The sequence below is a fragment of the Podarcis vaucheri genome (assembly GCF_965113315.1).
Source record: "Podarcis vaucheri genome assembly, chromosome: 13".
NCBI classification, from domain to species: Eukaryota; Metazoa; Chordata; class Lepidosauria; order Squamata; family Lacertidae; genus Podarcis; species Podarcis vaucheri.
In genome coordinates this window covers 27,287,291-27,300,422 of record NC_138751.1, presented here as the reverse complement: position 1 = coordinate 27,300,422, position 13,132 = coordinate 27,287,291, and the positions used below count along the sequence as shown (strand labels likewise).

Sequence of the window (13,132 nt, the reverse complement as noted above, 5' to 3'; positions counted from 1 at the left end):
CCATCCACAAAGCTATTTTTTACATATCATATTTGGAGCTGTTGGCCAGCATGTTTTCATCCATTCAGCAACTTTTCTGACTGGTTGTTTGAATGCTCTTTGTGGTGTTGTTTGAATGGTCTTTGTGTGTGTGTTGGTGTGAGCATGTTCATGTGCATTGGATGGAATTCATTTGGGCAGAGACAGACAGTTAGGTGGAAGTGTGGTGTGTGAAAGAGAAATAAAGAGGGGGAAATGTAAAAGGGTACAGTATATGGGAAAGAGTGGTATGTTAGAGACATGTACATGGTGTGTGTTTTCAGAGTCAGGCAGAGCTCTAACGTTGCATTAGCAAGAAACATAAGGAGAATAAGTCCTATATAGTAGCATCAGCTTCATCTGAATTGTTGGTCTTACCCACATTGTGAGATGCTGCTTTAATTAAGGAGACCCAGCTATGTCCCTTAGCTTTATACTATGATGGAGAGGGGGAGCCCTGGTCTGTCCAAACCTTTGGCATTGTAGTCCTCCAAGTCCAAGAAAAGCAATATTACATCTCCAGGTCAAGTTAGAAGCAGCAGTGATTCATCTGATGGAGACACTTTTTAGATTGGTCCTGTGCAACCTTCTGCTTCTGTGTTGCCTTCATTCCCTATAGTTAAGAGGTACAAGGTTGGGCAACTTTTCATAATGTTTCTTAATGTTTATGAGATCTTTGTTCGTGTGATTGCTCAATATTCATATTCAATATTCATTGAGCCATTAAGCAGAGAAAGAGAGAGACAGTGAGAAAAGTGTACACGTAGTGTGTGTGAAAGAGTAATGGAGAAAGGGAAATATAAAATATGGATATGAGGTGACTTATCTATGAGAGTATTAACAACACTTTAATTTTTGATTGTTTCTTCAGTTTTTATTAATTTTCTGATCATATTTTAAAACAAACACCCCTCTCCCTGCTCTACCATGGTTTCAAATCGAGCTGTACACAGACATGATGCCCTGTTTGAGTACATTACATACTTTATAATACTATATATATAGTGTATATATATATATATATATATATATATATATATATATATATATATACTATATACATTTAGGCCTGTTTGATTATTTTCAGAAGCTTTTGGCCATAAATAATAAACGTCTGACCTAGATCTTGCTTTATTAACATTATCTCCATCAAGAGGGCATTGTCCACCACAGTGGCCTTCATGTAAGGGGGGGCGGTTGTGTGTTTTTTGGTCTGGCTGGACCATTTTCTTAAATAGCTCCTTTTTCTGTTTTTGTTCCAGCTCTACCATTTTTTGAAAGCTGTGTCATTTAACAACAGTGTTAAGGAGAAGGTTTCCTTTGACCAGAATGGGGAGCTCATTCAAAAGTATGACATTATTAATTTGGTCACATATCCAAACCAATCTTTCAATAAAGTGAAAGTTGGAAGGATGGATCCCCAAGCTCCTCCCAACGAACTCCTGAGCATCAACAAGGATGCCATAGTTTGGCACAGCTGGTTTAATCAGGTAGGACCTCAATGCAGATATTTGGGAAAGTGTCCCAGTTGCGTGTTGAGTCCCACAGTTGCCACCCCCCAATAATTCACACTTCACACATCAATTTTTGTTTGGGTTTTTGGCATAATTTTGGCCACAACTTTATTTAAATACAAAATATGTGAGTGGTTGCTTAGGCACTGGTTATGACTATCTGTCCATGCCCTCAGGGACAGAGCTGGCATTCCGGACACCAGCGGAAGCCAGAGGCATTCCGGACACCAGCGGAAGCCTTAGTGGGAAACAAGTATTGGGTGAGCAAATGAAGCTGGGCATCAGTCCCTCACTACTCACCCTCATGTTCCTTTGGGGCTTGCACGGCCCAAGTCCGATGCCAGGGACAAGGACGAAAAGAATGGCAAGCCCCTGGATTCCTTTAACGGAATTCCCTTCGCATCATTTGGAGGGGTAGGCACTTACCCCTCCAAGAACCACCTTAACCAATGCCTAACCGCCATGGAGCCTCAAGCTCACCGCCAAACCACTCACAGCCCCAGCCAAGCCCTTAGCTTAGCCACCACTGCACCTAGCCAAGCCTCGTTCCCAGAGGCAGAAAGATGCACCCCATCAGCCCTAAAAAGGGGCGTAGCTTGAAACAGTATCGCCGGATGGGAAATCACATCACCATCCAACTCAAAAATCTTCTTAGCCACCGCAGAATTGATGCGTTTCCTGGCCCTTTCTGTGGCTGGCGGGCAACGACTGCCCAACCAAATGCGGCGTTGCAATAGCTTAGACCAAAATATCTTAGCTGACGGCACCAATGTTCGCAGCATCTCCAAGTCACTCAAAATTGCAGCACGAAGTGAAAGACAGTCCACGGATACCAGGTCGTTCTCACCCAGCTGCACCACGATAGCCGTGGGCGGCCCTTCCAAGAGCAACTGCCTCCGAATCCTTGGCAGGAACTCAGACCAGCGCATTCCCCGCCTGGACAGCCACGACAGCTGCACATGTGGAGGGAAGCCGAGACCTGGACCCAGCCTGGACTGCCGTGCTGCGACACCAGCCCAATGGATGATGCTGTGCCCTACCAACCAGATGCGAACAGCCGCCAGACCTGAGATAAACAAAAACAAACAGTATAAGAGTCCGAGAGTACTAACGAACATAGCCCCGAAAGGCATTCGACTTCCAGCGCCCCAAATCCTTTATCCTGGCGGCCGACAAACCCCAATGAGCAGCCGTTGTTGCAGCCCCAATCCTAAAGGAGTGAGGGGCGAAACCATCCGACGTGCCGTCACAAGCGAGAATCGCTTTACGCATCACCTGTGCAAACTGGCGTCTCGTTAGGGGCGACCCATTTTCATGTCTAAGCAGAGGCCCATCACCCGTGACGTGTACTGCTAAGTACTTACTGACATCCTTCACAGGGCAAGGGCCTGCCTCTCCCGTAGCAGGGAGACGAATGACGGCACCCCTACCCTTCTGATCAGTCTTAGAATTTCTGACTGTGACTCTCAATTCTGCGGGGGTTAGCTGCACATCCCTGAGCAAAAGGCCCCTGGAACGACCATCTCTGTTGTCTTCAAATACCAGTTCACCCACTCTCATAGCTCCAAAAAAGGCAATAGAAAAGGCAGCCGAGAAAAGGCGAGCCTCGTACCCCGACCAGCACACCACCCTCAGCCTCTTGCGCATCCTGCTCAACAAATCAAAGGAAATGGGGCACCGAGAGGCTGGCTGGGATGGACGAAGTCTGCCCCAGCCTTCGAGGGCCCTGCGCACAATAAACCTCGCACATGGGTCCTTATCATAAAATGTCTTACAGAAAAAGGCAATGGCAGCCGCCTGTATCTTAATAGTTCTTGCTGCCCACCCCAATTGAAATAAATGTGCTAAATAACTCAACACCTGCGAGGAGGTGGGGGGAACACCTTCTAAATTAGAGGTTGTCTGGCGCGAAAATGTCAAAAAATCGGTCCAAGCCTTTTTGTAAGATCTAAGGGTAGAAGGGGAAACCGAAGCCGCCATTCCCTGCAAAACTAATTGCTGCCAAGGTTCCAGAGATGATCCGGGAAATATTCCGGACGTATCCGTGCCTCTGGAACCAGAAGTCTGAACCGCTCCATCTGAAAACGGGACAGAGCATCAGCAATTTCGTTAGACACCCCAGGAATAAAACGTACAATGCTGTGGCCCAAATGTGCACAGCTGCTCCTATGAAAAAAGGAAATAACAGACAAGCATCAGCACAGACATCATTGTGACACTTCCTGATATAACCCTTGTCAGCGTCAGACTTCCAATGACCCGTATTCACAATCCTGTCTACTGACAGGCACCCAGTGTGCAGCCTTTGCAGCAGCACCCAATCGTAAGGAATGAGGAGTGTTCAGCGGTAAGCAAGCCGCAGGCTGTAATAACTGGTGCACGACGTAAGCACATTGATGCCGGGCTAACGGGAACCCATTTTCATGCACTAGGAGTGGGCCAGCCCCCAGGGAATAAAAAGCCAAATATTCTGTTATCCATAACGGGGCAAGGGCCCTCCTCACCTGTGGCGGGAAGCCTGATTATGGCACTCCTGCCCACTAAGTCTGTTTTAGAGTTACCAACTCTAATGACAAGCTCCAAAGGATAAGGAAAAGTCCTGAAGCAATAAGCCTCCAGACTCTCAGCCCCGTGCTGGCTCCAACAACCATTTTCCCAACCCTCAGTGCGAAAATGCAGTGGACTACTGAAAGGAGTCTCACCTTGATCTTTAACCCGCAGACAAGTTTTAACTTGTTGCAGATACTGCATAGGTAAAAATTGACCGACTTCCTGCCCACTGTCCTATGAGGTTGGAGCCTATTCCAACCTTCCAAGGCCCTGCGCACTGCAAACTTTATACAAGGGTCTCTGAAAAATAAAGCTTCAATGTAACAGACATTGCAGCGGACTGAATTCGGATAGTTATAACCGCATGCCCAATCTGCAGCAGGTGGACCAAATACTGCAGGATCTGCTCAGAGGATGGGGGCCAATTTTCCTGAATGGCCGAGAACTGCCAGCTTAAGGCTAAGAAATCCATCCAGGCCTTCCCATAAGAGGTAAAAGCAGAAGGGGAAATGGAAGCTGCCGCTCTCTGAAATTACTAATTGTTGTCAAAATGCCACAGGTCTGGAAAAGTCTGGCAATAGCTGAGTCTGGAGCCCAAGATCTGAAGCGCTTCATCTGAAAATCGGATAGTGTCAATGTAATTTGGAGAGTAGAAAGCACAATATTAAACCTTAAGTGGCGCAGCTCGAAAGCATGAGCGGAGGGGCAGAGACTGTGCTACAGCATGAGGACTGTTTTGCCAAGACGCTCACCACTACCTGGTTATCAGACCAAAAGCAGATCCGATGGTCACTGAACTCCTCGGGCCACGTGAACTGCTACTACAATGGGGAAAACTCAAGAAAAGTTATGTCACATGATTGCCTCACCACACCAGGCTTGAGACCATAGCTTTGCACACCAGCAGCCCTTGAAATAAAAACCAAAGGGCAAAGATCCAGCAGCACCACCATGAACCTGAAAATCCCTGAGCGGGTTCAAGGTATCCTGCCATGGCGAACTACTATTGCATACATTCAGGAATTGCCACCATCGCCTGATATCTGCCCTCACCACACTTGGTAGGCATACACAAAGGTAAGGGGACCTCTGTCAGCATCGCCCTTGAGCCAGTGCCACCAACTGGACTCATCCACTTCAGCCCCAACTGGGCTAGGCGAGCTGGGTAGCACTTCCAGAGACCACCTTCTGCACAGGAACAGGTCAAAGTGCTGTGGACTCACAGCTTAGAGTTGTGAGCACCAGATTCACTCCAACAAAAAGACAGTCGTCGCACAGCAGAGTACAGCAGAGTCTAGCAGAGTATACAAACAACTCGGAGAGCAGCTCTGTAGAATATCTTCTTTATTCTATCTACTACTATACAAACTATATACAGAGCTTAATAGGTCTAAGTATAAATAAATGCTGCACTGCACTGAGTGTCTGCAGCTGCCCTTAGCAGCAACCTTATCTCTACACATGATCTCTAACACTCAGTCTCTCTCCCTCTCCGACACTGACTGACTGACTGACTTGGTGCTGGAGCAGAAAAAGTAGAGACCAGAACACGCCTCCTCCTCTCTGGAGAATCAGCATACTCCTCAGGAGATTCTTGGATATGGGAGGGGTGAAATCTGGGCAGCCTGGCCTAGTGGGAAGATTAGTTAAGTGACCCAGCAAGATCGGATCTGGTGAAGCATCACTTGCTACAGAGGAAGTATTACAAATTAACTTCCTTCAAGGCAGACAGCTTCTCCATAGCCAAGTGGTATGTTTTAGCAACGATATCCAACTGGATCCCTAAATAAAATGGGAATAAGGGCAAAAGGTATTGAGCTATTGCTTGCCAGCTTCCAGCCCCCGCTTGGGCAGGGGGCATCTTGTGCTGCCATCATGATATGTAAATTTACAGGGCCGATGCTGGCCTGAACCCCTAAAGAAGTCCCAACCAAGCTGCCGCCAAGCCAGCTTCCTTTTCAGACACACACTCTGTGCAATGCAAAAAACACACTCCGTGCAGTGCACACACTCTCCATGCAATGCAACTACATACTCTGTGCAATGCAAAAGCACGCTCTGTGCAATGCAACTACACACTCCGTGCAACGCACACACAAACCCTCCGTGCAATGCAACTACACACCCCGTGCAATGCAAAACACACTCCCTGCAATGCACACACCCTTCATGCAATGCAACTACACTCCATGCAATGCAACTACACACTCCGTGCACTGCACACCCTCTGTTCAATGCAACTACATACTCTGTGCAATGCACACACACTCCGTGCAATGCAAAAAAAAAAAAAACCAACAACACACTCTGTGCAATACAACTACACCCTCCATGCAATGCACACGCACTCCATGCAATGCAGCTACACACTCCCTGCAATGCACACACCCTTCATGCAATGCAACTACACTCCATGCAATGCAACTACACACTCCGTGCACTGCACACCCTCTGTTCAATGCAACAACAAACTCCGTGCAATGCAACTACACCCTCCGTGCAATGCACACACACCCTCCATGCAATGCACACACCCTCCGTGCAATGCAACTGCAAATCTCCTAGCAATGCAATGCAATTGCAGCCTGTGCAGCGCCGTGCTCTGCAACGCAAACTGCAATGCGGGCACACAAAGGTGCTTTCTCCCAGTTGCATATTGCAAATGTGGCACCTGTTACATCCCTCGCAGTGAGGTAACCACCAAAAGGACCTAAGTGTCCAGGTAGAGCAATGGGGGAGCATGCAGCTGTCCCATACAGCGACCAATCCTGCAACCTAGGCATTACCGGCACTATCCGCTGACCCAGTGAAACCAATGCTTCATGGACCACATGGGGACACTATTGAGGCCGGAAACGCTTCCAGGCCATCCAATTCTAGGGCAAGGCCCTAGGATCACCTGCTAGGCCAGGCATAAATGTTTCCAGTGAAATAGCAGAGTTGAGGTAGCTCACAGCTTGTCCAGGTACCCCTGCTTGCCCTTTTAGAGGGAAGCACCCCTTCAAGAATCCCAAAGTTCTTTTATCACAAATGGGCCGAACTACCCAGCAACAGAATAGCTCAAAAGGAGCAGTTTGTTTTGTTTTGTTATAACAATGGCTAAGAGGGGTATATGAACCCTGTCTCCCAGGTCCTAGTCCTGCACTTTAGCCACTAAGCCACAATGGCTCATCTCTAAAATGGCAGTCGCCACTATCAGGGCAAAACAAACTTAAAGAAAATAAACTTGTTCAGAAACAGCATAGTTCAAGAGCATATACAGAGTGCTCATAGTCCTTGGAGGCACAGGGAGCCATAAAGCCAACCTTTGGAGATACTATAAACGAAAGTGATACCAGCTAAGCTGGGAACAGCCCTGACTAGCCCCACAATTTCAACAAGAGAAATGGGGGAAACCTTTTTGCGAAAGAAAGCCCCTAACGGGGGCTCTCTCCCTATTGGGAAAGGCAAGCCACAGATACAGGGAGAATCTTCCCACAGGGCAGGGTAAGGGGTGGGGTGGGAAATCAAACAGGAAAAGGGGGGAATTAAATTATTTAAGGGACTAGAGAGGATTAAAGGAAAGGGGAAATAAAGAAATAAAGAAATGTAACCAGACAATGAGAAGATTGTCCAAGTGTTCCATGTGATCCGAAAGCAAAACGGCCAAGAGGAAGTCCAACCCCTGGCTCCCTATATTTATAGACTCTACCCCTCCTCTGAATTTAGCAACATACAGAACTCCCCAGCAACCCAATATTAACCCTTTAACAGGCTTGGATTTTCTCAAATCTGCCTAGTCATGGCAAGGTGGCATGTTTCCCCAACCGCAACCCGTGCTCTCTGGTTATGGAGAACACGCTTTCTCAATGAGAGTGAGTCTTTTGTTCAAAGCCCAACCCTCTGCACAATTTTGTCCTTGCCTATGCTCATTCTCCAACCATCCCAACCTTCTGAGAAGAGATTTCATGGAGGGTTCCCCATTACATGAAAATGTTACTTTCATTCAAGCAAAAATGAAAAGCAGTCCTATGCAGACTTATCCCAGTGAGTAAGAGGGCATAGTGTGTTTATATTAAATGTTTATATTGACAGAAATTACTTTGCAAAAATGTCAATATTATGCTGGTGTCAGGGAGTTTCAGGACACTGGTGAATGTGCAGTGGGGGGAGTGGGGCTGGAGTCTGATTGGGAAGGATGGGCAGCAAGGAAGCATGAGGCAGCTGAAGCTGCAGAGTTGGATGGTGAAGGACTGGAGGAAGTGGGGGAAGAAGCAGGTCAGGGAAGTAAAGAGCCAGGTGCTTCCCTCCCCTCTCCTCCATCACTGTCTCCCAGAACCACGAGAGAATTGAAGCAGGAAGAGCAGAAACAGCTACCATGCAAGTGTACGGTAGTCTCCAGCTGTGTGTATGCAGTCCATAAATGGAAGTTACACAAGCTGGTGAAGGGTGTGAGGCTCCCTGTTGCTGCAATTGAGCCATCAACAAGGGGTATTATGGTATTGTAAGTGTCAGCTTAGACAAGTGCCATCTGCACTTGTTAGACTGGGCCTTCAGGACTTATTCCACAGGTAAACAATTAAAAATGTTGTTTATGTTGCTTAGGAAGCTAGACTACTCTTTAGCATATTCATTCCTGAACCTTCACGATTCCAAGATGATTCTCCTGAAGATTAACATCTCCCCCTTTCATTTGTTGATAGACACAGCCTGTTGCTTTGTGTAATCCCAAGTGCCCAACTGGTTATAGGAAGAAAAGCAAGGAGGGGGAGTCCTTCTGCTGCTATGATTGCATTGTATGCCCCAAAGGGTGCATATCTGACCATGAAGGTGAGAGTTTCAGCATACAGATGCAAGAAAAATATCTATACTTCACAGCCAAATATAAGGAAGAATAATGGGCACATTATGCAAATGCAGTTAATGAGTACTATGTGGGCAATGCCATTTTATGTGTCCAGCTATGGAATGTTATGTGCCTTCCATGTTTCAAATGAGATTTTGTAGTATCTATGAACATATGAAAATGTAAACCTTTGCATCGAGCGCCATCTATCACAGCAGCACACTCTTTGAGCTAGAGGGAGCCCTGGCTGATGATGTGTCTCAGCACCAACTGAAAAAAATGTCAAGGAAAGTGAAGCAGACCTGTCAGTTCAGCAACAGAATGAGGCCATTCTGCCTATTCTTTCCTTGTCATATTAAAAAAAAAAAGTTCAATAAAAGTTTGTGGACTTGAGCTTGTAGACATCTAATTAAGCTGAATATTAGCAAATTCAGTACAGTTAAAAAAAGGCAGTTCTGTGCACAGTGCATAGCTAAATGATGGAACTTGCTGCCATAGGAGACAGAGATTTCCTGCAACTTTAATTGCTTTAAGAGCATTGGACAAATTAAAGGAGGAGAGGGCCATCAGTGGCTACTAGCCATGATGGATATGCCTCCATGCTCAGCAGCAGGAATGCTTCCTAATACCATTTGCTGGAAACCACAGTGGGCGGTAGAGTAGTCTTCTGTTTGGGTCCTGCTTATGGGTTTCCTAAAGGCATCAGGCTGGTCACTGTGAGAACCAGATCACGGACAAGAAGGCCAACTGGCCTGATCTATAAGTCTTTTCTTTAGCACATTATGGACTATCCCTTGTCTCAACCTTAATTTACATTTCTGCCTTCAATGTAGTTCCACGTGTTTACAAGCTGAACATCTACAGTGAGGTTTTTTAACTTCTGTGAAGTGGCTATAGTTCCAGTTCCTTGTTTGTTTTCCCTACTGATCCCTAAAAGCATGAGAGTTTGTTTTTGTAAAATAAGAACAATCAACATTTGCTTCACACAATGCAATATTACTAATAAATATGAATTTTGTTTTCTCCTACCGCGTTGAGGCACCCATAACATTTGTGGCAACTATGTGATAGCCTGGAAATACAATGTTCTAATGTCCATACAAGAAATACATAATACAATACATTATGGGGAGAAATATGAACATATAATTCAGTTTATAATGTTCTGTCAAATCACATTGTTCTTCCTATGTTTTAATGAGCCCTTGATTTTTTAGCCATTGAATGTAACACCACATTTCCCACCATAAAAATAGAATGGAATACATGAGTGAATACACAAGCAAGGAGAATATTTCATTTTTCAGTTATTACATATTGTACTAAAAAAGTAAATGTAAAGGACTCCGGGACAGTTAAGTCCACTCAAATTCGACTATAGGGTGCGGTGCTCATCTCTGCTTACAGGATGAGGAAACTGGTGTTTGTCCACAGACATTTTTCTGGGTCATGTGGCTAGAATGACTAAACTGCTTTTGGTGCAACGGGACACTGTGATGGAGGCCAGAGAGCATAAAAACACCATTTACCTTCCCGCTACAGCATTACCCATTTATCGTATTAGACGTGCGTGGCACTGTTGTCTAAACCACTGAGCCTCTTGGGCTTGCCGATTGGAAGGTTGGTGGTTCAAATGCCCACGACGGGGTGAGTTCCCATTGCTCCCTCCCTGCTCCTGCCAACCTAGCAGGTGAAAAGCACACCAGTACAAGTAGAAAAATATGTACTGCTGCAGTTGGAAGGTAAAGGGCGTTTCTGTGCACTGTTGCTTCTGTCACAGTGTTCCATTGCACCAGAAGTGGTTTAGTGATGCTGGCCACATGACCTGGAAAGCTGTCTTTTGACAAACACTGGCCCCCTCAGCCTGAAAGCAAGATGAGCACATCAACCTGATAGTCACCTTTGACTAGACTTAACCATCCATGAGTGCTTTACTGTCAGGGAAAGGGAAGTAGCCAGAGAAGGGGGGGCATGGAAGCACTTACCGAGAGCCTAAAGAGCCCTTTTCCAGTCTGTCTTCTGAATCGGAGACTGAATTAGGGAGGGGCCAGTCTGTCCCCGGAACTAGCTATATTCAGAAGAGAGGAAATCAGAGGCATGCCCTGTCTCGCTGGGCATGCTGGTCAAGAAATCGTCACAAAGATTCAGAAGCGTCAACTGAGTAAGCAACACAGACGTGTTTGTTTGAGGTCCTGTGTTGGCTTGGAATTTGCAGCAATTAATCTACCGGACAGAAGTGGCTCAGTGCCTGGAATTTTATCTCCAAATAGCTTGGCAGCAAACACATCTCTCACATTTAACTTTTATTTTTTACTCATGCTGGAATGGTTTGGAACTGCTAGGTTGGCAGGAGTTAGCAATGGGAGCTCACCCAGTTCTGCAGATTAAAAGTGCAGATTAAGAGTGGCTCATTGGTTTAGACCACAGTGCCACTGGCAGTGTAGCTGACTGAGAGTAACAGCTATAGCTAGTTTGTGTTACTTATTAATGACTGTAATTCCTGTCACGTCAGAAGCAAAGGGTTAAAAATAATTCTAACCTGGTATTTTTGTGTGTTTTCTATTTCAGATATGCCCATGTGTTCCAAATGTCCAGATGATCAATATGCAAACAAGGGCCAGAATGCATGTATTCCCAAGACTATAACCTTCTTATCTTATGAAGAACCTTTGGGTATCAGTTTCACAGTTTCTGCTGTTTCATTTTCCATTATCACAGTTTTGATGCTAAGAATATTTTTGAAGCACCATGATACTCCCATAGTTAAAGCCAACAACAGGGAGCTGACCTACACTCTCCTCATCTCCCTCCTGCTCTGCTTCCTTTCTGCACTTCTATTTATTGGCAGACCTGACAAAGTGACATGTTTTCTGCGCCAAACTGCCTTTGGCCTTGTGTTCACAATGGCTGTGTCTTCTGTGCTGGCCAAAACCATCACTGTGGTTGTCGTTTTCATGGCTACACAGCCTGGATCCAGGATGAAGAAGTGGGTGGGGAGAAGCCTGGCCAGCTCCACTGTCCTTTCTTGCTCCATTCTCCAAGTGGGCATCTGCCTGGTGTGGCTTTTCACCTCTCCTCCATTCCCAGATAGTGATGCTCAGTCAATGACTGAGGAGATTGTACTGCAATGTAACGAGTCATCCCCATTCATGTTTTACTGTGTCCTGAGCTACATGGGCTTGCTAGCCATGGCCAGCTTCATTGTAGCTTTCTTTGCCCGGAACTTGCCTGACAGTTTCAATGAAGCCAAGTTCATCACTTTCAGCATGTTGGTGTTTTGCAGTGTTTGGATGTCCTTTGTTCCAACTTACTTGAGCACCAAAGGGAAATATATGGTGGCTGTGGAGATCTTCTCCATCTTTGCCTCCAGTGCTGGGTTGCTGACTTGCATCTTCTTCCCGAAATGCTACATTATCTTGTTGAGGCCTGAGCTGAACAAAAGGGAGCAGTTAATTAGGAGATGAAAACACTGAAGAACACTATAATCCTCAAAAGGTGCTGCTGCTGCTAATAATAATAATAATAATAATAATAATAATAATAATAATAATAATAATAATTCTTTTTTATTTATAATTCATTCAAAGCTTTTCTGACTTAAGTATAAATAAGAATTTGATTTCATTGTACAAAGAACATCTTAAAATGACATAATTGTGAATGTTCATAATTCATTGGTTTTTCTCTCCATGTTATCTTCTCAGCAATACTGTTAGGTATGTTGTGTTGAATGATAGCAAATGAGCTTAATTTTCTTTTAAGGGGAGTCTCCTTCATTTGAGTACAATGCTATAAGAACAACCTAGAATAAAAACCTAGAATAAAATCATATTGAATATTTCTAAATACCCATTTCCCTTGAAAAAGTAGAAGAAGTTAATAAAGCCTGAAATGTAAGAAAGACTCCCAATATCAATGGTTTTATCAGGGACGGGTAGTGCTTTTTCTCTTTAAAATGTTTAGGGGTACTCTCATTTTGACTCAAGAAAATCACTTTATAGTTGAAATTGGTACAAATAAATTCAGTAAAAGGACAAAAGGACAGAGAATCAAAAAGTACAGAGAATCAACCCAACCAGGGTGAGTTGTTGATAGGTGTGGCCCAAACCATAACTGTTCAGCCCTGGGAACGAGCCAGGCTGTTTTGGCCAATTAGGGTGAGCGGCGTGATTCTCGGGGCCTATAAAATTGGCAGCGCAATGTGATTGGAGACACACTAAACCAA

The 13,132-nt window shown here is 45.2% G+C and overlaps 1 protein-coding gene across 1 annotated transcript in view; it reads right to left on the bottom strand.

The window, feature by feature from the left end:
- The window catches only part of LOC309516599 (olfactory receptor 10A2-like), a gene marked incomplete at its 3' end in the record, with an annotated part of 47,188 nt that extends 36,217 nt beyond the window's left edge, over positions 1–10,971 (bottom strand). The window contains exon 1 of the mRNA XM_082195360.1: positions 10,893–10,971. The remainder of the gene's footprint in view (positions 1–10,892) is intronic.
- Between the last annotated feature and the right edge of the window lie 2,161 nt (positions 10,972–13,132).